This window comes from Pantherophis guttatus, chromosome 1, assembly GCF_059756535.1.
Source record: "Pantherophis guttatus breed Tessera chromosome 1, ASM5975653v1, whole genome shotgun sequence".
Lineage (NCBI taxonomy): Eukaryota > Metazoa > Chordata > Lepidosauria > Squamata > Colubridae > Pantherophis > Pantherophis guttatus.
The window spans coordinates 55,355,493-55,382,661 of NC_142063.1; the positions used below are offsets into that span (position 1 = coordinate 55,355,493).

At 38.7% G+C, this 27,169-nt stretch overlaps 1 long non-coding RNA gene across 2 annotated transcripts in view; it reads right to left on the reverse strand.

Moving 5' to 3' along the window:
- Positions 1 to 27,169, reverse strand: part of LOC148116413 (uncharacterized) — a 48,616-nt gene that overhangs the window by 20,768 nt on the left and 679 nt on the right. The window lies entirely within an intron of this gene.

The following is a 27,169-nucleotide window of genomic DNA, read 5'->3' on the forward strand; positions in this document are numbered from 1 at the left end:
CAGTGGCAGGTGTTTTTCCTTAGTCCTTCATCCCATTGACAAAAAACCAAAACAAAACACTTCAGCAGAAAGCTTCATCTCACTCTATTTTATGGCCATAACATAGGACTGGATTCTTATAAGAATTGTTATGTTCAGAAAAACCTTCACCTATTAACTAACACATGGAAGTTAAATCAGAGTTATTCTGGCTGGCTCCATCCCCAATATCAACATCCATGCTATCTATCTCCTTGTATACTTGCTTATTGCTCCAACCCTCTGGGGCCCCCATCTCTGGTGGTCCTAGAGACAGATGTGTGAAGTCTATTAACTCCTTATTTTGTCCATCTGCAAATCTGATAACCAGATCATGAATAAAAAATTTGAATAGCTCAGAACCTAGGACAAAAGGCCTTGGGACTACGCTCAATGCTGCCAACCATGCTGATATGGAACCATTTATGAGTGTTCTATGGATGGGGTTACTTCAACTAATTATGAATTAATCTAATATATATCTGTTTTATTAATGATAATATAATGAACAGTCTTTGTCATTTCAATTGCATCTCCCTGATCTCTTAAACCAGTTACTCTTTAAAAAAAATGAAATAAGATTATTCTGGCATGACTTGTTTGTTATAAACCCATGCTGGTTCTTGCTAATTGTTGCATTCCTATCCCACTGTTCACCAACATACTGTTTAATAATTTGCTCAAGGAACATGCCAATATGAATGTCAAACTGACAGGTTTTCTATTTCTTGCACCCTCTCCTCCTTTTTTTTTTTTTTAAGATGGTAGTGGTGGAGGAAAATCCACTATAATTCCCAGCATGGCCAAATTTCTGGGGCTTGTAATCCAAAATATTTGTAAGAGGTCAAATTGGAGAACAATGGAATAACAGTGCTATAATTTGGGTAGTCAGAGATTTAAAGTGGTTTGTTAATCTCTTCCCTTACATGGGGTTTCAATTAGCATTGCAGTTGTACATACTTGTGATCTGAATCTTGACTCAACTTTTATCTTGTTCCTGCCATACCTCAAGTGTATTGTCATTGTGTATTGTCATTCTTAATTACCATCTTTCTTTTACCATCAACCATCTGTTTATTTACTATCTTTCTTTTAAAACAAGTCAAAGATTCCAGATTGAGATGAGATGTAGGAGCCTAAAGGTTCCTACATTCCAGAAATGTATTTGTATCCTAAATTCTGTATTTGTATCCTAAATGTATCCTACATTCCAGAAACCGTTTATTCTTGTTTTCATTTTTGTTTGACAAATTTAAACAAACAAACAAACAAACAAACAAACAAACAAACGGTACATGTATTACTAAAACTGTCCCAGGACTCTAAAAATTAATGTTTTTTATCCTATGTTGGTGCAACTCCACATAGTCAGAAGTAGTGCATTAAAGTCTCACTTAACCTTTCACATTTTATGAAGGGGCTAAGATTCTTATTTTGCCAAAAAAGTGCAAATGAGGTAAAACTATTTCCCTCATTGTCTACAGATATATTTATTACACAGCACTATATACTACCCATTTCCATAGGACTCAAGGAAACAAATAAACCAAAAACTACAAATGGTTGCCCAGTATTTCAGAGAACTTGGAAATATATAGGGGTGATGTAAATTGGCAGGAGATTCTCCATGAGAAGCAAAGAAATTAACTGGGGTGCTTTACAGGTTTGTAAGTGGTAGGAATCAGGAATAGGAGAGACCAAATCCTTGCATAATAAGGTGAATTAGAAGGAGCTAGAGGTAAATACATTCCGGAAAGAAATAAAGGAGCTGTTGGAAGATCATGTGAAACTTCCCGGGAGGTTACACGAGGCTGGCTCCAGGGGATTATTAACGCTTCTTTGAGCGAGGGTGTCCTGCCGGCCGCCTTGAAAGAGGCGGTGGTGAGGCCTCTCCTCAAGAAGCCATCCCTGGATCCGGCTGTTTTGGCTAACTATCGTCCAGTCTCCAACCTTCGCTTTATTGCGAAGGTTGTTGAGAGTGTGGTGGCGCGACAGCTTCCCCAGTACCTGGATGAAGCTGTCTATCTGGATCCGCTCTAGTCCGGCTTCAGACCTGGGTACAGCACGGAAACGGCATTCGTCGCGTTGGTGGATGATCTCTGGAGGGCCCGGGATAGGGGTTATTCCTCTATCCTGGTCCTATTAGACCTCTCAGCGGCTTTTGATACCATCGACCATGGTATCATGTTGCGCCGGCTGGGGGGACTGGGAGTGGGGGGCACCGTTTTGCGGTGGTTCTCCTCCTATCTCTCCGACCGGTCGCAATCCGTGTTGACAGGGGGGCAGCGGTCGACCCCAAGGCGCCTTGTTTGTGGGGTGCCGCAAGGGTCGGTCCTCTCGCCCCTCCTGTTCAACATTTATGTGAAGCCGCTGGGTGAGATCATCCGTGGTTTTGGGGTGGAGTTCCATCAGTACGCTAATGATACTCAGCTGTACATTTCCACCCCAGACTATCCCAATGATGCCTTGGAAGTGATGTCCCAGTGCCTGGAGGCCGTGCGGGTCTGGATGGGGAGAAACAGGCTTCGACTCAACCCTTCCAAGACCGAGTGGCTGTGGCTGCCGGCATCCCGGTATAGCCAGCTGACGCCATCGCTGGTTATTGGGGGCGAATCATTGGCTCCCACAGAGAGGGCCCGCAACTTGGGTGTCCTCCTGGATGCGCGGCTGTCTTTAGAAGGGCATATGACAGCCGTGGCCAGGGGGGCTTTTTGTCAGGTTTGCCTGATACGCCAGTTGCGCCCCTTTCTGGACTGGGACTCCCTACGCACGGTCACTCAAGCACTCGTCACTTCTCGTCTGGACTATTGTAACGCTCTCTACATGGGGCTCCCCTTGGGGTACACCCGGAGGCTCCAATTGGTGCAGAATGCGGCTGCGCGGGGGATTATGGGAGCGACGGGGCGCTCCCATGTGACTCCTCTCCTGCGCGAGCTGCATTGGCTTCCGGTGGACTTCCGGGTGCGCTTCAAGGTGTTGGTGATCACCTTCAAAGCGCTCCATGGCTTAGGGCCAGGGTACTTACGGGACCGCCTTCTGCCACCAATAGCCTCCCACTGGCCGGTTCGCTCCCACAGAGAGGGCCTCTTCAGGGTGCCGTCGGCCAGACAATGCCGGCTGGCGACCCCCAGGAGGAGAGCCTTCTCTGTGGTGGCACCTACCCTATGGAACAATCTACCCCCAGAGATACGAGTGATCTCCAACCTTCGGATCTTTCGTCGGGCCCTAAAAACTTATTTTTTTTCAGTTAGCCGGTCTGTCTTGATTTTAGGGTTAGTTTTAAAATTTTAATATTGATTTTAATTGACAAGTTTTAAATTATGGGCCAAATTTATAAATTATTTTAACTTTATTTTTAACTGTGATGTTTGTATAGATGTTTTTATCTTGGCTGTTCACTGCCCTGAGTCCGAAAGGAGAAGGGCGGTATAGAAATTTGAATAATAAATAAATAAATAAATAACTTTCAATCAACTTATCCCCTCAATTTGAAAGAAGTGAAAATTCAGAAGATTTTATGAAGCTGTGTGTGCAAGGTATTTGGTAAGACATGGGGGAGAAAGGAGAGAAACAAATTAGTCTGGAAGTGCTGAATGGGAAAGGAGAGAGAAAAAAATGGTTAACCTAGAAAAAGGGGCAGCTTCAAGAGATAAAGAGAGTATAAGAAGTCAAAGCTTTACAGTGTGAGTGATGTATCACTGAAAAAGGGAAATAAGAGACGAAGCATTCAAGTTAAGGGAAAGGTAGAGGAAGTACCCTGTTTCCCCCAAAATAAGACATCCCCTGATAATAAGCCCAATCAGGCTTTTGAGCTCATGGCAATAAGGCCAAGTTCAAAAAAATATAAGACAAGGTCTTATTTTTGGGGAAACACGGTACTTACGAGAAGTAAAAGGAAGAAATCATAGGAGAACAGACAGGTTAGGGTTATAAGGAAAAGTTTTGGATTTAGACTAGGGTGTTTTATCAGTGAGCATTGCCCAATATGTGTTGCTGGGGGAGGACCAAGACTGAGAGAAGAAAACCCTGTGTGGCATGACAGCTGAGAGTGGACAGTGGTTGACATAGAAGCAGAGCAGACAAGATTCTGGCAGCACCAACTATAAAGAGAAAGAAATTCAAGAGGAATCCAAGAGGAATCCAACAGAGCCAAAATGAGGAGGAGGAGAAACTTTTTAATTTTTATTTTTGGCAAGGCAGTTGTGACTTAATGAGGCAGTGGGAAGGGTTGAATTGTTTGAATATGTGTTATGTTTTTGAATGCATTCTGTGTATTGTATTGTGCTTTAAGGAACTTTTCTCACTGTGGAAAATTAAAGGAAGGGAAGGAAAGGGAAGGAAAGGAAAGGAGAGGAAAGGAGAAATGAAGAACTACCACTCAACCAGCAAAGCCAGCCACTGTGTTTAGTTGCCACTGTTGTTGAAGCTTTTGAAATTGTGTAATATTGTTTGTAGAGTTGAATGTAAGTAGAAAAGTAAAGCAGTTTTGTGTATTCATAAACAGAGGTTTATATTTTTCTTGGTGGAACTATAGAGGGAGTCATCACCTTTTAGAATTTTCCTTGCTGATTGAAGAGCTGGCAGGAGAGTTTAAAATATGGTAGTAGGGATGAAGAGGTCCAGCTTCTCAAACTCAAGACTAGCTATTATATATATATAAAAAAAACCAGAGCTACCCAGGAGTTATGCATACAATAAAAATAGCAGCAAATTATATCAGCTATCTGTCTAAAAGGCAGCCCACAACCTCTGATTTTCAAAGTTTAGGAGGCAACTGTTTTTAAGCAAAAGGCAAGGAGGGTCTCTGCTTTTTTTGGAATCAACATATTCCATCACAGAAAGACAGCTACAGAGAAGGCATGTCTTTGTTTCTTTGTTTCACCTGTGATTGATTTATTAAATTTATTGACCACCCACCTTACCACAAGGTAACTTTGGGTGATTTATAATATTAAAAAGATAAAATATTACAAACCCCCTATACACAATGTGAGCTACATAATATAAAAAGAAAACTGCTAACAAAACAGTTAATTATGAAAATTTAAAAATAAAGAGAAGGAGCGGGAGGATAAAAGCTAAGAGTAAAGACAAAAGTCGATGCAGAAAGTTGTAAAATTGTACATATTTCTTGTTAGTATTGTATTTTAAGGTCTGATGTGCGTGTGTTTTTGTTTTTTGTTTTTGTCTCTTGACTTCTTTTGCTATTGTGTGTTTGGTTTTAAAATGTAAAATACTCAAGAAAAATTATTTTTTAAAAAAAAAAAAAAAGAAAAACACTCAACCCTAACTAAAAAAGAGGGAGGGAGTAGGATAAGTAGGAGGGAGGTGGGAGTCTATCAACCACCTCAAAATGTGAATCCCCTCATTAGAGCCCCCACTACCTCAGTAAGGCTTTATTGCAGGAATGCATAAGGCAGGACAAACCTTAATAGACATACTATCCAGTAGGTATCCAGGAACTAAATCACATGGACATAACAATCAACACTTCAAATTGATCTAGAAGCAAATTGGTAACATTGGTATTAATGTAGCTAAACCTGCTATTTTCAGTTTGGAGATGGGTTGCACTGCATTTGGACTAACTGAATCTATCAAGTCATCTCCAAAGGCAATCCCATGTATAATATATTGCAGTGGTCTAAATGCAATGTAACAAGGGCCTGAATCACTGCAGGCAAGGCTTCCCAATCCACATCTATCAACAATTAAGACACTAGCCAGAACTCACAAATGTCCCTCTGGTAACAGCTTTCACTTGCTACTCCAACAGGAGCCAGAAATTCAGAAGAACTCCCAAATTGCAGAGCTGTTCCATCATGGCTTCAAAATGCATCTGCCACTGATCAGGGATGTTTTTTTTTACTCTTTGCAGATATCAGAATACCACATGTACAGGCCAATAGTTGAGTACATCAGACATCAACCAGTCTGTTCTCTGCTGCAAGTCAATGGCAATTGTCTCATCCCATCCCTTCACTTTTGTACATAAATGTACACCATTTCCCTCTTTTAGAAAAGAGAGTAAATTATGCTTCTGTAGCTTGATTGTTTTTGTCACCATCGTTGCCACTATAGACTGATCAGTGAATGAACATAATACTGAATATTGATCTAATTCTAGAACTCATAGTATTCTGGTTTATACCCTAATACCCTGATTTATACCGTGGCACCTTTACCATTACACTCACCTGGCTATGATTTCTTATTCAGATCTAGTCATTCTGTCATACCACTGGCACCCTAGGTGATGGGAGACAGGGCAAACTAAATGTCTTTATCTCATGAGAGAACATATCTCCTCCTTTGGGTGGCAAGGCAGTAATTTGTGACAGCCACATCTTGAAAAAGAATGTTCTCCTTAATGAATCAACCACTGACACAAGGCAGTTCAGAAATTTTCACAATAGGGATTTCATTACAGGTAATCATCAAGGGGTTCTTTTCACCCATCATTAGGAACCAGAACAGTTCAAAGTCAGATAGTCATGCTACTTCAACATGGTATAGTTGCAGACATTGTTTTTCCAAGGACATGGCACACTTCATTTTATTGGCATGTCTTATTTTGACAGCCATAAAAATGTTAGGAGAGAATCCTGAGGAAGAGTTCTGAAGGACACACAAGCTTGCATATTTCTAGTTAGCTATGCCCACATGTAGAATGTAGAAAAAGTAAATGTGAGGTACAGATAGGATAAAACAAGTTCTCAAAAACTCAAGCCATCTGTCCAATATCATTGGTGTCTGTCCAGAATCAAAAGTAGTCCCTGATCTATGAAGCTTCAATCCATCAAGAAATGTCCTTTCTGGGTCAGAGGCTCTCTTGCAACAGACAGTTCCCAAGTCCATGGAATGTATTCATCTGCAATATATTAGGAGATGAGCTCAGTGAGGGAGAGAGAAAAGGGGAATAAGCAGATGGGAATTCTGAACTTGTCATTTGAAAGAAAAGATGCTAATTAGCCTAGCAAACATGAGGCCAAGAGACACATTTGGAAGCCAAATGCCATGCTTGCTTATTTATTTATATATCATATATCTAGATGCCAGATTTCAGTTGACTCATAATGTATAAATCCCTGGACGCTGTGGTTTTAAAAAGTTTTAAATTGTAATACATGTGCTGTCCCTAAAAAATGAGATGATGACAAGTAAAAAAAAGAGACTCATTCACATGACAAAAAGCCTAGAGCCATTTCAGCCTACAAAGCCACTTACTCTCTCTCTATTAGAATGACAGAAAAATAAGAACACTTCCATATGGCCAGTTTTATCTTCCAACTCTCAAATTCAGTTTAAAGTGCAAACAAAATTGATCCCAACTCCTATGAATATTTTCAGATGATTAGAATGCTATGAGCACTGACGTATTACATGTTTGCAGATCTAACATGTTTGCCAAGAGTACCAGCCAAAAGGATTTACACTTTCTGTCCTATAGCTGAGCACAGAACTGTTAATCAATCACTGCTTGCATTTTGCCAGCAACTATCTCATCCTGCTGCATCAGATTTCTGATTAAACAAACATCCTTCTCCATTTTCACAAAAGTTAAATGCATTTCCAGTGTTTCTTTGGTGCTGTGATGGCAAGCCTTTGTTGCCTTCAAAATTTACTTTGCACTTAATCTCCTTTACATGCCAGCACAATGATATCCCAGGGACTGGGGAGATGTGAAAAGTTAAAAAGTGCTTCCATGAAAAGATAGATTGTCCCCTCAACTACAAGACAATAAGAAATTGCTATTTCAGAAGCAGCATTTAGAATGTCCACATGCGCAAATCAGTGTTTCTCAACCTGGGCAACTTTAAGATGTGTAGAGGTCAACTCTTAGAATTCCCTAGCTAGCACGCTATCTGAGCAACTCTGGAAATTAAAGTCCATGCATCTTCAAGTGTCTCACGGTTAGGAATACTGCCATAGACACTGTACCACTAGCATAAAGATATATTAAAACTGGTCATAATTGCAAACTTGTTAGAATGCTGCGTGATCAGAAAATGGCTGATCTCACATCAATTCTTGTATGATGTTTTCATCGGAAAGACCTGTCACTTCTAAACTTGTTATTGTTGGGGAAATTGAATACTAGCCAGTCTTAGTCTGACTGTGTTTTTCCTTGACTAGCATTCCTAAGACTACTTTAGACAACTCAAACAACAGTTGTCAACCAATTACATATAAGAATTTTCGTCCATTGTCACCTGTGGTGAATCATATTTATTTGATGTACTGTGAAATGAAGCACATTTATTTGAGAAGAGGGATTGAAAGAGAAAACAAGAGAAAGGTAGTGAGAAGGAAAATGGAATTTAATGCTCCTTAAAAATATTTGTAGCGTGGCAGGATGGTAGGGAGATAAACAATAGTGTCAGGAATGTGAGAATTAGTAATGATGAGAAGGAGAGAGACATCATCTCCTTTACATGCCATTACAACGACATCTCAGGGACTGGGAGATGTGGCAAGTCAAAAAGCCTCTCCATGAAAAGACAGGCTGTCTCCTCAAGTAAAAGATAACAAGAAGTTGCTATTTCAAAATCAGTATTCAGAATGTCCACATACACAAATCAGTGTTTCTCAATGGCTCTGTGGTTGTTTTGGCTGAGTAAGCAGAGTAACTGTGTAGCAGTTAGACCAGAGTGAGTGCAGTGTGAAGATCTGCAGGAAAGTTTTGTGGTGCTCATCAGATCAACAGAGCAGAATCTAACAGGTTCACCTAGAGATGGTGTGAAGTCATGTAATGATGATTCAGGATCAATCTTTCTCTGTTATCCAGTTCTTTGGAATGAACACCCTACAGAGGTGATCGGTCTCATATTTTTTATTAATTTATTTTTAAAAACATATTTTTGCTCAGGCTTTTAATTTCTAATTATTCAATCTGATTTCAAATATTCTAGTTGGTTCACTCTCTTAAAATATTTTGATTTTAAATTTGCTTTTATTGTAAATCTTTATTGTAACTTTGGTAGTTAGCGTTATATCAAATTAAATACATAACTATATATGTGAAAAATTGTAGATTTGTTTGTGGTAAAATAGGAACGAACCTTTTTATGTTTTTATCACTCCACACTCCATTGCTTTAATAGTTTTCTCAGTATGGTTTCTTGTAATAGCTGACTAGGTGTGAGGAGAGGACAACTGGACATAAGTTGTCACAGTTTAAGAGAATATAAAGTAAAATAGGATAAGTTATAACTCTCTCCGCATTCTACTTACTGATGAGATTAAAAATTCTTACTTCTGTGCAATAGCTCAAACTGGTGAGCTCATCTTTAGCAAATGTACAGATATTTGATTTAGGTTTTAATTTAGGTACTCTTTTTGTCTTAATTGTATCAGGAAAAGAAGAAAAAATACATTGCTTAATAGCAATTTAATAAAGTGCAATCTTTATTTCTTGATTAAAGAAAACTCCTGAGAACATCCTGGACAGCCAAGAAAACAAACACACGGATCATTGAATAAATGAACCCAGAGTTCTCAACTGAAGCACTAATAATCAGGCTCAAATTATCCTAGTTTGAACACATTATCCGAAGACACAGCTCTCTGGAAAAGGCTCTAATGCTGCAAATGGCGGAAGGAAAGAAAAGAAGAAGACAACCAACAAGGAGGATGATGGACTCAGTTATAATGGCAATATCTGTATTTCTGGGAGACTTGAAAGAATAGATTAGGGATATGTTCTCATGGAAAATTTCTACATATGCTATTACTAAATGTCAAAAATGACGATGGTATATAATCAATTAATAAATTATTTCTTGAATTAAAATTGTGAAGCTTTTGTATTTCTACTAAATAGTGGATTTTGAGTTCTTGTTTTGAATATCCCATAGTGTGCAAATGATCTCATTCTCTTCAATTCATTCTTTTGATGCTATTTCCCCCTAAAAATTAAGTCATTTTTCCTTAACATTGTTTATGATAATTCTTAAGGGTAATTGTGGCTTCCATGTGCTGCCAAGTACAATGTGTTTCAAAGTTGTGGTGTGATCAGTTTCACTTAGGGAAAGTGCATTCTTCTTTTAAAAACAGAAAAAGTCAGCTGGACAGCTTTCTATAGACATTGTGAAATTGACCAGAAGGATTAAGATTAGTTTGCTGATTCAATTGGCTGGTAAAATAGACTAGAGAAGAGACAACGCGCCAAACCAAGAAATGGGATAACCCCTGCCTCTTTGTTTACTCTGAGGGGTTGATGGTCAGGAAAGAATTTCTTTATTTGTTGAAAAATATTATCCAATGGACAGAATTAAAAGAATGATGGTTCAGGCTGCATGTTTGTAGACAGAAAATTAGACAAAAATCAAACAGCTAAGTCAACAACTGGAGTCTTGAACTGTATTGCTTTTGTCTAAAATCAGTAGTTCTTGCAGTATCTCCTATTTTCCCAGTACTTACTTGTCAGAGTGCGCACAGTGTGACTATTTTGAGACAACCCAGGAGCAAAATACAGTAAACAGGTTTGTCTTTCAAATAGTGGTTATCTACAAGGAATATATACATACATGTACTAGGCAAAGTCAGGCAATCAATCATCAACTACAGCACGGAAGCACACACGGAGAGAGAGAGACTCCATCACAGGGCCTCTCTTATATATACAGCCTCTTAAAGTCATATCAGCCCCAAAACCTTGCTGACTCATTGCCTGCCTTATATCATTGTAGCAGCTGGTCAGCTCTTAAAGTATTTCCCTGACACTCCTCCCCTTTAAAGTTGAACAGCTGAATGCTTTAACATATTCATGCTGCTTTCTATTTCTATTATGTCCTTGGCTCCTGCTTTGATTTCTACTCTCACTGCTACAAACACTACTGTACCATTACTACTACTGCTGCTGGAACTACTTGATGATTGATTGCCTGATTTGCCTAATAAGGTAAAGGTTCCCCTCGCACATATGTGCTAGTCGTTCCTGACTCTAGGGGGCGGTGGTCATCTCCGTTTCTAAGCTAAAGAGCCAGCGCTGTCCAAATATGTCTCCATGATCATGTGGCTGGCATGACTCAATGCCAAAGGCACACAGAACGCTGTTATCTTCCCACCAAAGTGGTTCCTATTTTTCTACTTGCATTTTTTATGTGTGTTTGAACTACTAGGTTGGCAGAAGCTGGGACAAGTAATGGGAGCTCACCCCGTTGTGCGGCACTAGGGGTTCAAACCGCTGAACTGCTGATCTTTCAATCAACAAGCTCAGCATCTTAGCTACTGAGCCACCACATTCCTATGTTGCCTAATACGTGTGTGTATATATATATATATATATCAACAAGAAATCAACAAGAGGAACAAAACAATGGGAAAGCCATCTTGCCCTATATAAAAGGAACAACGGATAAAATTAGCAAAATACTACATAGACACAACATCAAAACCATATTTTGCACAGATAGAAAGATATCGTCTATTCTGAGAAACCCTAAAGACAAAATAGAATTAGAAGGTCAAGGCATATACGAAATCCCGTGTGCTTCCTGGCCCTCAACATATATTGGACAGACCAACAGAAGAATGAGTGTGCGCATCGAGGAACATAAAAATTCAGTACAAAAGAAAGAACACACATCATCATTAGTACAACACATAAATGCCACAGGACATAATATTATTTTCAATAACACAAAAACAGTTGCAAAAATAGAATATCTCAATGGCAGAATAATCAGAGAGGCCATTGAAATAGAGAAAAGACCATATTGTATGAATAAACTGATGATACTTCCCGTCTGCCTACTATTTGGAAACCTGCTCTCATAGACAGACGAATCTTAACACAAAATATAAACCATAGATCAAAGATTCATCATAATGCCTGTGTTGCCACCATTCCCAGCGTAACTTATCCATTAACCCACAACCAAGCAACAGCGCTTCCACCCAATCAAAATACAGCTACGTCATCAACCAATCAGAATACAACAACACTGTCATCCAATCAGAATACACCTTTGCCTCTTTTCATAGAAAAACGTCAGTTACGATCACACAGTTTGCCCATAAGCACCAAACCGAGAACTTCAGCCAGAAGATGACGAATGCAATTTCGTCGAAACGTCGCTACTACCCTTTTAAGGATATGTTTACAATTACACGGGAAGAAACCCGAGATATTAACTGTACACACATATGTACCCGTGAAAACTTACATATATATATATATATATATATATATATATATATATATATATATATATACACACACACACACACATATATATATATATATATATGTCTTTTTCTTTTTCGTAGGCTTTTATGTGCATATTCTTTCTAGCCAGGTTTTACCTACGTAAACTAAGTTGTTTTGCAGCTCTGGTTGTGTGAAATCTCATTCACAAGCTTCAGGGCTTTTTTTCTGTTGACAAACTGCAACTTAGTCTCCCAGAGAGCAACACAGAGTTGCAGTTTGTCAACAGAAAAAAAGCCCTGAAGCTTGTGAATGAGATTTCACACAACCAGAGCTTACTTTATTTTGCTTCTGGGTTGTCTGAAAATAGTCACACTGCACACTCTGACATTATGTGTACGATGCTTCTTGTCTGCCTTCTCAAGAAGTCTAGCAAAAATAAAAATAAAAATGACTAGATGAGCTAATTCTACATCTTTATAAGGCTACAGTAACAGAATCTGGTAAGTCTGAAAGTACAAATCTGCCATCATCTTTACATCCAGAGAAGTAGGTTCTCTGCTGAGCCTTTTACTCTTCCCTTTATGCGCTGCAAGCTATGCCCTATCTTATCTGTTCCCTAGGCAACATCTCTTCACTCCATTTCTTTCTAACATATGGTTATGTTTCTTTATTAGCCTCCCTCCCCTGAAGAAAGTCTTTCCAACTCCTATACAGTGGTGGGATTCAATTTTTTTAACAACTGGTTCTGTGGGCGTGGCTTAGTTGGGGTGTGGCTTGGTGGTCATGTGACTGGGTGGGCGTGGCTAGCTGGTCATGTGACTGGGTGGGCGTGGCTATCTGCATAGGGACTACAGAAGGCTGAAAAAAGTCATTTCTGACTGGTCCTCGCACTTTTGACCGGTCCTCGCACTTATGACCATCCTCACATTTATGCCTGTTGCGGCATTCTTAACAACCGTGTCACTCATTTCACAACTGCTTCTCTTCATCATGGTGACAAGATAGGGCAAAAATGTAAAATGTGAGGACAGTCGTAAGTTTGAGGACTGGTCAAAAGTGCGAGGACCAGTCAAAAATAACTTTTTCAGCCCTCTGAGTAGTCCATATGCACAAAAGGACTACCCAGAGGGCTGAAAAAAGTGATTTCTGACAGGTCCTCGCACTTTTGACTGGTCTTCGCACTTATGACTGGTCATCATTTATGCCCATTGTAGCATTCTTAACAACCGTGTCACTTATTTCACAACTGCTTCTCTTCATCATGGTGACAAGATAGGGCAAAAATGTAAAATGTGAGGACAGTCGTAAGTTCGAGGACTGGTCAAAAGTGCGAGGACCAGTCAAAAATAACTTTTTCAGCCCTCTGGGTAGTCCATATGCATAAAAGGATACAGCAATAGAGAGGGATGAAAGAAGGGAAGGGAAATTAGAGTAGGAGTGAGAGAGAGGGAGGAAGAGAGGAGGAGAAGGAGAAAGGAAGAGGAAGTAGGGAGGAGAAGAAGAGGGGGAGGAAGAGAAAGTAAGAAGGAAAGAAAAGAGAGGTGGTAGGTTTGAGGAGAAAGATTGCTGTACAATAAAAAAGATGAAAGGGAAGAAAACCAACCCCAAACAAATATAAAGATATTAAGATAAAGAATGAATTGTTAAACTTTAAAGAATAAAAGAGAACAAATATGAATAAATAACAATAATTAGAAACACACATACAAACATACAATGTATTTTCTTTGAACAGAGTATTTGGCTGGTTCACAAATTTAAACAGTGTTTAGTCATTTCAATTAAATTTATAATTTCTATATTTCCTTTTTGCCATATTTATTCCTCATCTATTTTTGTAAAAAACCAATATTACCCTTCATCCTCATCTCTAATCTTAATCAAATTCAATTTTTCCCTTCTATTCTATATACCCCTTCCCATTGTCATCTATTTTTATATCCATCCTCACATTGGTTAATTATGTAATATTACAGTTGTTTAATATAAATTCAACATTTTAATATAAATCAATTAGTTATATAACTACCTTTTTTGTATATTAATCAATATGAACATGAATATTCCAATTATTTCCATGCAATCCAATTTCTTACAAATCAATTAATTATATTTACCAATAATAATAAACCAAATAATTTCCCCCATATATTCCTCCAAACCACAACTTAACCATTTCTGCTTTCAACCCAATATAGAATTAATAGTATCTCAATTATTACAGTTCCCTAGTTAAATAGAGCTTTTTTTCTTTTGTGTTTTAAAATCTTGAACTCTCCTCTTTTTCCCTAAATTTCCCATTGTTTGCACCTACCTTTTTTGGTGAGGAAAAAGAAAAGAAATCTGCCTGCCTAATTTTCCAACCTTGCAGCAACAGCAAAGCCAACAGCCTGCTTTACTTCAGTTTCATTTTTCAGCATAGATGGGGGAAAAAAATCTGCACTCTTTGCAAGCAAGCAGCAGAGCCCTGAGCAAAACAGCTGAGAGCAAATCAGCTGAGAGTCGGGAGCCGATCTAAGCAAGGTTCTAGGGGGTTCGGCCGAACCGTTTGTTAAATTGCTGGCTCGCCCGCCCCTCGCCCACCACTATTTATTGGCAATAAATAGTGGTGCGGAGGGGCGGGGCAAGGGGCGGGGCGAGCAGCAATTTAACAAACGGTTCGGCCGAACCCCCTAGAACCAGCAGAATCCCACCACTGCTCCTATAGTGACTGAACATATACATAGCTTGATGGTCCTCACTTGGGTATAAGTTAGTTGGGTATAACCCTAGTTATAGTTGGGTATAACCCTAACTAAAAGAAATTATATTAAAATTATTATTTTAGTTATATTAAAAATGATATCACTTCCATGTCTGTTGAACAGATCTGTTTTTTAAAAAAAGAAATTGACAGGTTCAACTAATTACAAGTTGGGGTACTGGAAGTACCATATGTTCATATTGTACACATGTTATAGTAGCTTCCAATTAGTTTCACATACTAATTGTGTTCTGTAAGATTCATTTGTTTTTACAATTGATCATGTGTTCTGAATTATATAGCAATAGTTTGTACATTTTTTTAAAAAAATTTGATTTATATGCCGCCCTTCTCCTGAGACTCAGGGCGGCTTACAATGTGCTAAGCAATAGCCTTCATCCTTTTGTATATTTATATAAAGTCAGCTTATTGCCCCCACAACTGGGTCCTCAATTTACCTACCTTAGAAAGGATGGAAGGCTGAGTCAACCTTGAGCCTGGCGAGATTTGAACCTGCAGTAATTGCAGGCAGCTGGTCTTAATAACAGGGTGCTTTAGACCACTGTACTACCAAGGCTACATTAATCAAAGCACAATAAAAGTGTGCTTTTATGTTCACAGAATATTCAATAGAACAAGATTGGGAGAACTCTTATTCTTCAGAAATTATGTAACATTTCTATTGGAGAACTATTTAGAAATTTGAATGCCTATAATAGTTTATGTTTAATTACTTCCCTTTTCCTTATTGTTATGAGTATCATTCAATTGTATAATATGACATACACATGTTAAAAACTTTATCTTGTTGCCATATTATGACAGGCAAATATTGTGGATTTTGTCCCTTCCTCACTCACATAAAATAAAATTGTTTCATGATTTAATTTGGAGAAACTTAGTTATTCAAAGTTCATTGGATGCTTCTGAATGCATATATGCATTTCTGTGTACATGAATATATACCTGATGCAGACTGTCTCATTTTTATATTCAATCCAACTGAGGCTATCCCTTCACTGTCTGGCCTCTGTGGAATTTATTCCATAGAATTATAGGTTACTCTGCAAGAACAATTTTTTTATTATATAATTTACAATAACAGTGCCCACATTATGGGGAAAGTATAAAATTCATAGCTTGACTCTATTCCTCTGCTTTCCAGACTGAATTATTAATGGTCCAAAGTCAATAGTAGGTACAGACATTCAGTACTAAAGTCAGAAAGCAGAGCCAGATTTCCAGTTTCAGTCTGAGCTCAAGATAAGCCAAAATTTCTTAATAGCAGCTGAGATTCAAAAGGCAAGGCTAAAAGCAAAGAATTAAGGTTTTCAGGAAAACTCCCTGGTTTGGAGACAAAACATAGTGTATATAGACTTAGGCAATTACAATAATTTTTCCAACATTGTATAGTACTTTATCAAACATTTTATCTTTCTCATGCATTCTTTACTTCCAGCTTACACTCCTATCAAATTTAGTAACCAAACTTCAACTCCACATTCATGCCAAAGATTCACTAAATTATAAATTCACATAACATAAAATTGTACTGCACACCCCAATTTTGGCTTTTTGTCACCTTTATTATTGTTTCAGTCAGAATTCAGCTAATTTTCTTAGACATATTGTACCTAATAAATTAATCCAGTGTATTTTTTTCATTCTCGTTTTTACAGCAAAAAAATATTAGTTTTTTTTCCTCATCCAGATCTTCTTTTAATCCACAAAGCAACCTTTTTCCACATTTTTCATTAGTGTAACTAAATGCATTTCTGTTGTAACTTTCAACATAATGCTTTTCACCTTTTCCCCTCTTTCCACATTCTCTTTTCTTACATCTACTTTTCATTCATTATGTTGGGAAATTTATCATCTATATCTATTCCTTGATGTGATGTCTCGCTGCCTGGAGGCTGTGCGGGTCTGGATGGGGAGGAACAGGCTCAGACTCAACCCGTCCAAGACTGAGTGGCTGTGGCTGCTGGCGTCCCGATATAGTCAGCAGGTGCCATCGCTGACTATTGGGGGTGAATCTTTGCCCCCCACAGAGAGGGCTTGCAATCTGGGTGTCCTCCTGGACGCACGGCTGTCTTTAGAAGAGCATATGACGGCCGTGGCTAGGGGGGCCTTTTATCAGGTTTGCCTGATCCGCCAGTTGCAGCCCTTTCTGGACCGGGATGCCTTGCGCACGGTCACTCATGCCCTTGTCACCCCCCGGCTGGACTATTGTAATGCTCTCTACATGGGGCTCCCCTTGAAGAGCACTCGGAGGCTCCAACTGGTCCAGAATGCGGCCGCGCAGGTGGTTATGGGCGCAACTCATTGTGCCCGCGTGACACCCCTCCTGCGCGAGCTGCACTGGCTCCCAGTGGTCTTCCAGGTGCGATTCAAGGTGTTGGTTACCACCTTTAAAGCGCTCCATGGCATAGGACCCGGGTACCTTCGAGACCGTCTTCTGCCACCAATAGCCTCCCACCGACCAGTCCGCTCCCACAGAGAGGGTCTCCTCAGGGTGCCATCAGCCAAGTTACGTCGGCTGGTGACACCCAGGGGGAGGGCCTTCTCTGTGGGAGCCCCAGCCCTGTGGAATGAATTGCCCCCGGAAATACGTAAGATCTCCGACCTCCGGGTGTTTCGCTGTGCACTAAAGACCCTGTTGTTCCACCAGGCCAGGCTATCAACATAATAATTTTGAATTGGGGTATTTTAAATTTTTGGGGTTTTAAACCGGCGAAATCTATTTAATTATTTTAATTTTTAATCATTGTTGTGTCTTGTGTTTTTAAATTGGCTGTACACTGCCCTGAGTCCTTCAGGAGAAGGGCGGTATAGAAATAAAATTATTATTATTATTATTATTATTATTATTATTATTATTATTATTATTATTATTATTATCTATCTATCTATCATCTTCTAGTGCATTTTTATACAGGACTCAAACTTATTTTTCCTGCAGTCCTTCTACCTTTTTCTTGTTTCTTTTAGTTATTTCTTTTTCTTCATTTCCCCCCCAAGATCCATTATTGACTGTACAAAAAAAAAGTGTTTTGTTCCACATTCAGAACCTCCTATCATCCTGAACTAATTATCTCAATCTTTCACCATAAGCGGTCAAATCAATCATGCTCATAGAGTTCTATTCAAAATGCAAATGCTTTATAAAATTTAGTGATGTGTTTCAGTTTTGTTGATGATTTTATCAATGTTTTAAATTTGATACTACTCACAATTGTATTTTAAGACGTGGCCATTCAAATCAAACCAAAAATAATGTTTTTGCCAGGCAGTTTATGAATGCAGTTTAAGCCATGTATTCTACGTAGACTTTTTTTTTTGAGCATTAAGTTGAGAATTCTTATTTCTCTTTGTTTCATTAATGTAGAAGATATAATTTCATAATAGTCATCACCACCAGGGAGATCCTGGATATAGACATCTGCTGGCATCATGTTGTTTATTTCGATCTTCTGCATAATGCTGTTTAGAAATGTGGACAAGGTATAGGCTAGATTAGTGACCATAGTATGATCTGTGCCACATGCAGCATTCTCTGCCAATAATAGGAACAGCACTGGTATGCTTTGACACCTTTTGGTCAGCTTGTCGCAAACATAATCAAAGCTCACTTTTACCCTGTTCACACAAGGATTTTTGACCTAAGGACTTCTTGCAAGTAAGCTAGAAGATGTATACACTGTACTGACATGCTCAGGAGACTAGAAATTATTCTAATAATATTTTAATTTTCATTGTTGTACACAATTGAGTGGGAAGAAGGAGGTTTTGTGTGTGTGTGTGTGATTTTATACCCCTATAATTTCATCTACACTAAAAGTGACTCTGCAATGTGGATAATAGAGGAATTAAGAAGATTGATTCAAGACTTTCAGATAAAAAGAATGAATCGTGCATGTACTTATGTAAAGAGAGTATGGACAGTCCCCAAATATGTGGCCTTTGGTTGCTCCAGCCTTAATACATACATGCATACTGTACATACCAGTGATGGGTTGTCCCCGGTTCACACTGGTTCTATAGAACTGGTAGTAAAACCGGCGGGAGGCTCCAGTCACTGACCCCGACATCATCAAAATGCTTCTGCGCATGCGCAGAAGAGAGTGCACGCACGCGCGCGGCCCCATTGCGAACCAGTAGTAAAGGTAAGTAGAACCCACCCCTGGTACATACATATACATACACACTCACACACATATACAAAAGGGATCACCTGGTGTTCCGCTTTCCAGTATGCATGTATGTATTAAGACTGGAACAACCAAAGGTCACTTATTTGGGGACTGTCCATACTCTCTTTACAGTATGCATATACTGTACAGTGTATGTGCATGTTTGTGTATATATATGTGTATGTGTGTGTGTGTGTCAGCAGCAGAATAAAGATGGAAAGTGGACACCAGGTGATCCCTCTTTTATTCTGCATGAAGGGAACAATTCGTTGGGCAAAGATGATTATGCAACAGGTCTGAGCTGTAGATATCATCAGTATATTCAGGGATTTGGAGAAGTTTTCATTGAACACTTACATTCATTTATAAGTGGCTTTTTTTGCATGCTTTTCTTATATTTTCCAGAAACTAAACCTTTCCTCTTTCTCAGATTTTTATATTATGAGATTTGGTCAAAGAACTAAATGGGTCTAGTTTTGTACCTATCAGAGGTTTAATTCAAGTTTCCAAGAAGTGGAAACTTAGGACCCGGGTACTTGCGGGACCGCCTACTACCACCAATAGCCTCCCACCAGCCGGTATGCTCCCATAGAGAGGGGCTCCTCCGGGTGCTGTCAGCCGAACAATGTGGACTGGCGGCCCCCAGGGCGAGAGCCTTCTCTGTGGGGGCACCTACTATCTGGAACGAGCTCCCCACAGAGATACGGAGGATCCCGGATCTGCGCACCTTCCGCCGCGCCTTAAAGACCTTACTATTTCACCAGGCCGGCCTGGCCTAATTTTCCCCCTCTTTTATAAAAGATTTTTAAAATTTTAAATATCTTTTAGTATTTATATATTCAATTTTAAATTGGTTTTAAAAGTTTGGGGTTTTAAATTTGTCGGGGCCAAAATTATTTAATTTGATTTTATTCTATTTTTTAAATTTTTTTTTTATTGAAAAAGTTTTCAAATACAAATTTTTCCCCCCTTTTTTCCCCTCTCCCTCCCCCTCCCTAACCCCCCCCCACCCATCCCCCCCTGTGACTTCTTCATAACAAAAAAAAAACCTAATTCATAACAGATTACTTACTCCCTCCTCTAGATATTGACCTTTACTTACTAAAAATATTATTAATATTATAACATCCCCCTTTATCCATACATATCAAAAAAGAGAAAAGAAAGGAAAAAAAAAAAGACATTATACTATGACATTATAGAATAACTTCTCCACTTTAAAACTATACGATAAGTCCTACTTTAACATTTAATCTTCTATATATATTACTATAACATTCCAAAGCGGCCTTCCCCATAAAATCTAGTTCAACATTTATTCCACTCTATCCATTTCCTCCACTCCCCTAAATATAACACTTAAAAATCCCTTTTCTTAGACTAATCAATCTACTAACTAGCTTATTCACCCACTATCATGCAAAATTGCCATACACAACATTTCTTAACATCTTTGATTCACTGCCCACACTTCTTAAAAATATATGTCTATATTTTCCATTATATCTAAATAAAAAAAAAGAAAAGACAATGACTTTAAATTTATAATCCATATAGTATCTTCTTTGAGGTCTTTCCACTGGATTGGTAGAACCAACATCCATAATCGGGTAACATAGCTTACTGGTGCAACAGTTTATTCAGGATCTTCAATCATATCTGCCCCCATCAGTAGTAAATATCTTCTTATATGTATAAAAGTAAAAACAACCACCCGAGTGACATTATAATTATATTCCATATAGTAATAATTGTGGGTTTCATCAGGATTATTAATTCCCATCATCGTAGTGGGTAACAACCCAATCTTCTGCATGCCCCAGCATAATTCTCTTGCCTTGTGATTCAAGATAATATAATATGTTTATCAACACAAAAAGAAATTCCAAAATGGATAATTCAAATCCATCAGTTTAAGGCTCGTTTCACGTCCCCAGATTATGGCCATGCAGAGATCTGCCACAAACCTCAGGATGATATTAACCAATACGTCGCCTCTTCTGTGTTTACACATAATCGTTCATATTTTAAAATCACTGGCTTCACTGTTGCCTGATTTAGAAATTTCTGTTTTTATGCCACCTTTTTCTTTTTTTCTTTTCTTTTTGTGGGTTTGGTTTCCATCCTGGTTCCCTTTCTACAAAGTGTGTATCATCTGGTCGGTTTTTATTCTGCTTTGTAGATTGGTCTTGTTGGTTTTGCTTTTGTATCTCATATTTCTTTTTTATCCCTTGTATATCCCCTAATTGGTTTCCATGTTTATCCTTGCCTTGATAAGTCATCACATTAAGATTAGATGCCTCTTCTCTCAAATTTGTAGATAGTCCAGCTGGGGTATCCAATAAATCCAAAGGCAATTCATCTGGTACAGTCTCTGTAATTCGATATTTTACCTTTATTTCCGGCTCCTTCTGCTTATCCTGTATTATACCTGGAGATGTTAAGTTCATTTTCAACCTATTTTGATAAAATTCTTCCACTCTTTCAACAGTATTTAGCTGATATCTTTCTCCTTGGTATCTAAATATAATACCAACTGGGGCGTCCCACCTGTAGGAGATATTTCTCTTTTTTAACTCATTCACCAGAAAACCAAATTTCTTCCTTTCCATCAATATCTTAGGTGGGAGTTCCTTGTAAATCCAAATCTTTCTTCCATACAATTGCAAATTAGAATTGAAGGAATTTTGAACGATATTATTCCTAATTTCCTTATCTGTAAAATAAATCACCACATCTCTAGGCAATTGCCTTTGCTTAGCAATCCAGGAGTTGATTCGATAAACTCTGTCGATCCTACAAAACACTTCGTCAGGTTGAACCTTTAGAATCCCAGCTAGAAATTCAGAAGATATTTTCCTTAAATCATCTCTATTATTTTCCTGCAAACCTCTTAATCTTATCGCATATTCTGTGAAATTATATTGTACCATTAAAATCTCTTTTTCAATCTTCTGTTGCAGATTTTCTGCATTACCATACTTTTGATCAGCATCCATTTTAGGTTTTTCTTCTAAGCTATTATCCTGAGTGTTTGTCAAATCATTTTCAATTTTTTGAATTCTATTGTCCAATTTATCTTGAATTTCTTCCATTTTAGACTCTAGTACATTAGTATTTGTGTCCAACTGTATCATAAATCCTGTAAAACCATTAACCACTTTTGAGAGTTTTTTCTCCAAAAAATCAAACTTAGATTTCACCAATTCTTTAATTTCCTGCTTAAATTTTTCAAATTGCTGATTTACAATCTCCTCCCTTCTTTCAATCTCCTCTATAAAAAATTCTATTATATTAAAATCAGGTTTCTGAGACTAAAGAATTAAGACTTGTTCCTTTAAGTTGTTGGTGGGGGGATCCCCCCCCTTCTTGTTTATCTGACTTTATGAGTCTCAGTGCCATGTTTCCGCCCAGGCAGGCTTTGTTAAAAAAAAAAGCAAGAAAAAAAAAAAGGGACTTCTTTCCAATCAACAACAATATCAGGTCTCCAAGGGAAAAAAAAAGAGAAAAAGACACAGGAGCAAAGTTTTGTCTACAAATGTAGCCAGTGGTATTTATTCCGCTACATTGTAGTAATAGAAAACGGAAAGACTTTTCCTTTCAGCCTCTCCTCCAGCCAACGCCATTTTAAAAGGCTTCTTTTTTTTTTCCTCTTTCTTTTCCTCCTCTCTCTTAAGTAATTTTTTTTTTTAAAAAAAAATCAGTAAAATACTTGCGGTTCAATATTACAGGTCCAGCTCACATTTTCTTTGAGTAGTCTGTTAAATTTGCAGGCTTGCTTTTGACGCCTGGCTCTGCATCAGCAGAGGTCTCCCAAAGCCCGAAGCGGCGGCTGGGGATACGGGGCATCTCATCCGCTCCGTCCCAAAAGTAAAAAAAAAAACTTTTGGGACTCCGCAGAGAGTTCTACCCACCCCTGCCGGCTCTATCTCCGTTTCCTCATGGAAACGGAGTTTTTTCGAGCCGCCATTCCGTTGTGAAGGCGGCTCTAACAGGCGATGGAAGCTGACGATCCCAAAGGAACGTCTGGCAGCGGCAAACAGCAACCCCAGCAAAATTTTTAAATTTTGTATTGTATGTGTTTTTATTGTTTGGCTGTGCACCGCCCTGAGTCCTTCGGGAGTAGGGCGGTATAGAAATCTAATAAATAAAATAAATAAATAAAAGAAGTAAAGCAATACCTCCTAGGAGGACAATCTTACTCAAATGTAAACATTTTGTAGTAGAAAAAAAAATTGTCTGAAATAACTGGGGGAAGATTTGTCACATTGACAAATCCTGACCCTCTTGAATTGGATTTAGATACAATTTTTACTTCCTGTTATATAAGAAAGCTGTTAAGAAGTATAGGGACAGCATAACTAACAAACGATCAAACAACAATGATTTTATTGAGCTACACTCCCAGATTCCACATTATTGCAAGCTAATCTCTACTAAGAACAAAACTATCAAGATAATGAAGAGTTTAGCATCTAAGCATAGAATCGTAATGCATCTGCATGAAATTCTCTGGCAAATCCTGCAGTGATAAAAGAAATGTGGAAAACATCAAACCATCAATTGATCAGACCCTTTGGAGCTTATTCAGCATACTTGGTTAGTTGCAGGTGTGTTTATTTTAAGAATAGAACAAGCAAGCCACATAATGCTTTAGAATAATGTGTAAGTCTAAAACTGAAATCCTACACATATGTACTACACATTCAACAGAACTCCATGAGGTTTCCTTTTTAATAGTTAAGTGGGCCTTTAGAATTTCACCCTCCCTCCCTTTCTTTTTTGTTCTGAAAATGGTCCTAGTTACACCTGCTGAGATTTTGAAAGCTTCTTCTGCCATCAAGCCATTTTAAGTATGAAATTCTTGAATCGGATTGTGCTATCAAACCCAGTGCTCCCTTTTTTCTAGGATTCTAGGATTCAACTTCTAATAACAAAAATGTTGAGTAACTGAAATAAGATCTTAAACCTGTTTCTTAAAAAAAAAAACACAGAATAACAGTTGGAAGGGATGTTGGAGTTCTTTTAGTCCAAGCCCTGCTCAAGCAGGAGACCCTAAACTATTTCAGACAAGTGATAATTAAAGAGAATTGGAGCGGGCCTAGTAGGTTTAAACACATCTACAGAGTGTGCTGTCCATCTGCCACAACTACCAGGATGAGAAGCTCATTAGCCAGTTGGTACTTTGGAGAGTTTTCCCTCGGTGAGCTTAGATTGGGGAGCTCCCTACATGTTATCTTGTATCCAGAAATGAATCTTATTCATTGTATTGAGTGATGCATTAGAGCCGTGTTGATGAACCTATGGCTACAGGTGGTAGGCAGTGCCCTCTCTGTGGGCACATGAGCCGTCACCCCAGTTCAGCTCTTCCGCACATGCGCATGCGCCTCCTGCCTGCCCGCCAGCTAGTCATCAGGTCTCTGCCGAGCATACATGGGGGCAGGGGCATGTGCAGGGAGCTGCACGCGCATCTGTGTGGGCTGGGCCACATGTGGGGGGCTGTGTGCGCATTGCATTTTGGGGGTTTGGGCGCGCTTGTGCTTTGGGCACTTGGTCTGGAAAAGATTAGCCCTCACTGCACTAGAGTTACACCCTTTCCCAACAGCAAAATTAGCCTTTGGCTGATCTGGTAGAGTTTTGATGACCTTTCACCACCAAGCTTGTTGATATGTCAGTCTTATTTTGTCCCCTCTGAATCTTGATATATCTATTGCTCAATCTGGACTGATAAGGCCATGGCCTGTCTCCAAGAAAGTCTATTACATATTCTTGAGTTTTCAGGCTGGTTGTCCTTCTTTAGTCCATCTGCTCTTTTTAAATATATCATCTTGTTCTCAACCTGTTTCTTATTTGAATAAACCCAACTGCACCATTAATTGCATAAACAATTTATATAACCTTGTTTATAACAAGATATAAACAATCTTAGTCTATACATTTTTATGCTTCACTGAAGCCTGAACTAATGTTCATCATCTGCATATTCTTCCAAATGAAAAGCCAAAATCAATACAAAATTTCAATAATGCCTTTAAACAATAGTTTACACATGCAAATTACCCCTTGTATAACAGTAGAGTTTATTCCCTCAGTAGAGTTAATCCTCATAACTCTGTTGGGCAAACTGTTTATTCAATACACTGAACCACAAATTTGCAAAAGCCATTTTTTTACCTTAGCATGTTTTCACAAACCCAGGCTGCACATAGTAACATCTGTTTAGACTCTATAGAGTCTATAGAGAAAGACCAAAATTGGCAAGATGCAGATGCAGCATTGTAATTGAAGCCCCGCCCCTTTGTACATGTGACATTGATGTACAAAAGGAGCAGGTTTTGAGTGTGATGCTGCAACCGTAAATTTGCCTTTTTTGATACCATCCTGCAGGCTATGCAATTAGGTTTTAGTTCAATGTGTTATGTGAGCATTGATTTAATTCAGAGAACCATGATTATTCCAATTGTAAGTAACCGTATCATATAAATATTGGATAAGTTTCCAAGGACAAGATCCATAATGAAATCTGTATTTCCAGTTGGATTTCTCCTGTTGTAGCTCAATGTCTTCATAGTACAGTATCATACTAGGCATTTATTGCTAAATATACAAATGGTAGTTGATCATGAATAGAGGCAAGATAGACTTTTGAGAGAGAGGATACCTTTTTAACAACGGATCATAATGCAAAATTCTTGCACCAGAATTTGGACAGAAGTTTTTGGAAGAGTTTGTGTTGGTTAGGCTAGTGCACAGGGAGAGAAACAGAAACACTGAATGCCAAATAGCAGATCTGAAATATTGAAAAGTTGTTCTAGTTTGTTCCGCAAGCTCTGTTTCTACCTATATACATGCCAAAAAACTGTACCCGTGCAGGCCATTGTAGCTTATAGCAATAGCAATAGCACTTAGACTTATATACCACTTCACAGTGCTTTACAGCCCTCTCTAAGCGGAAGCATATTGCCTCCAACAATCTGGGTCCTCATTTTACCCACCTTGGAAGGATGAATGGCTGAATCAACCTTGAGCCTGGTGAGATTTGAACTGCCAAATTGCAGGCAGCCAGCAGCAGGGGTGGGTTCTACTTACCTTTACTACTGGTTCGCAACCCACCACTGGCCAGCAATCAGCAGAAGTAGCCTGCAGTACTGCACTCTAACCACTGCACCACCATGGCTCATAATTGGCTTGGGATCATAACATACAGCCAGAGAGAGGAATGGTTTTAGCTCTTTACACTTATCATTGCTCTTGGAATCAGGCCATCTCAATCCTGCTGTTTGGAAAAGGAGAGAAGCTCCCATTGGCATAAGAGACATGGACTTCTACTGCAGATAGAGGGTCAAATGGGGTTCAGAGTAGAACAAACTATTAAAATCTTCTCTCTGTTTTGGCAGAGTTCCTGGCTAGATTCTGCAGACATGCTAGTTAGAAAAATCAGTCCACAGCAGTTTAGCATAAAACAAAATATCAACAATAACATCACACCAATCATTGGACTGTATTTAAACCACAAAGCCCAGTTGAATATCCATATAAACACCAACAATATCCGAATAATATACTGTATTTTCCGGCGTATAAGACGACTGGGCGTATAAGACGACCCCTGACTTTTGAGAAGATTTTCATGTGTTAAAAAGTCGTCTTATACGCCAGAAAATATGGTAGCTCTGTGAAGCTTTAAATTTTCAAATTCCATAAGCCATTACAGTAATAGAACAAAATTTCTAAAGATTAAACATAGGCATTTAGCAAAGGAAGGAAGGAAAGATCTGCCCTTCAAACGAAAAAAAAAGTTTCATGGCCCTGGTGCTATCACTGGGGCACACCCTTCCAGATCTCAGACAATCTGCCTTTTGACTTTGGCACCTGCATGAAGTTCTTCAAAGACAATTGTCCTTCTGCTTTATAACATATGGAAGGAACCACTCCTTCAGGGAGTCAGAGACTAAGCCATTTAGAGATTTTCATGCCCAAGCAAGCACCCTGAATTTAATCTGAAAATTGATGGGCAACCCATGCAGCTTTGTGAGGACAGGTGTTATATGCTTCTGATGG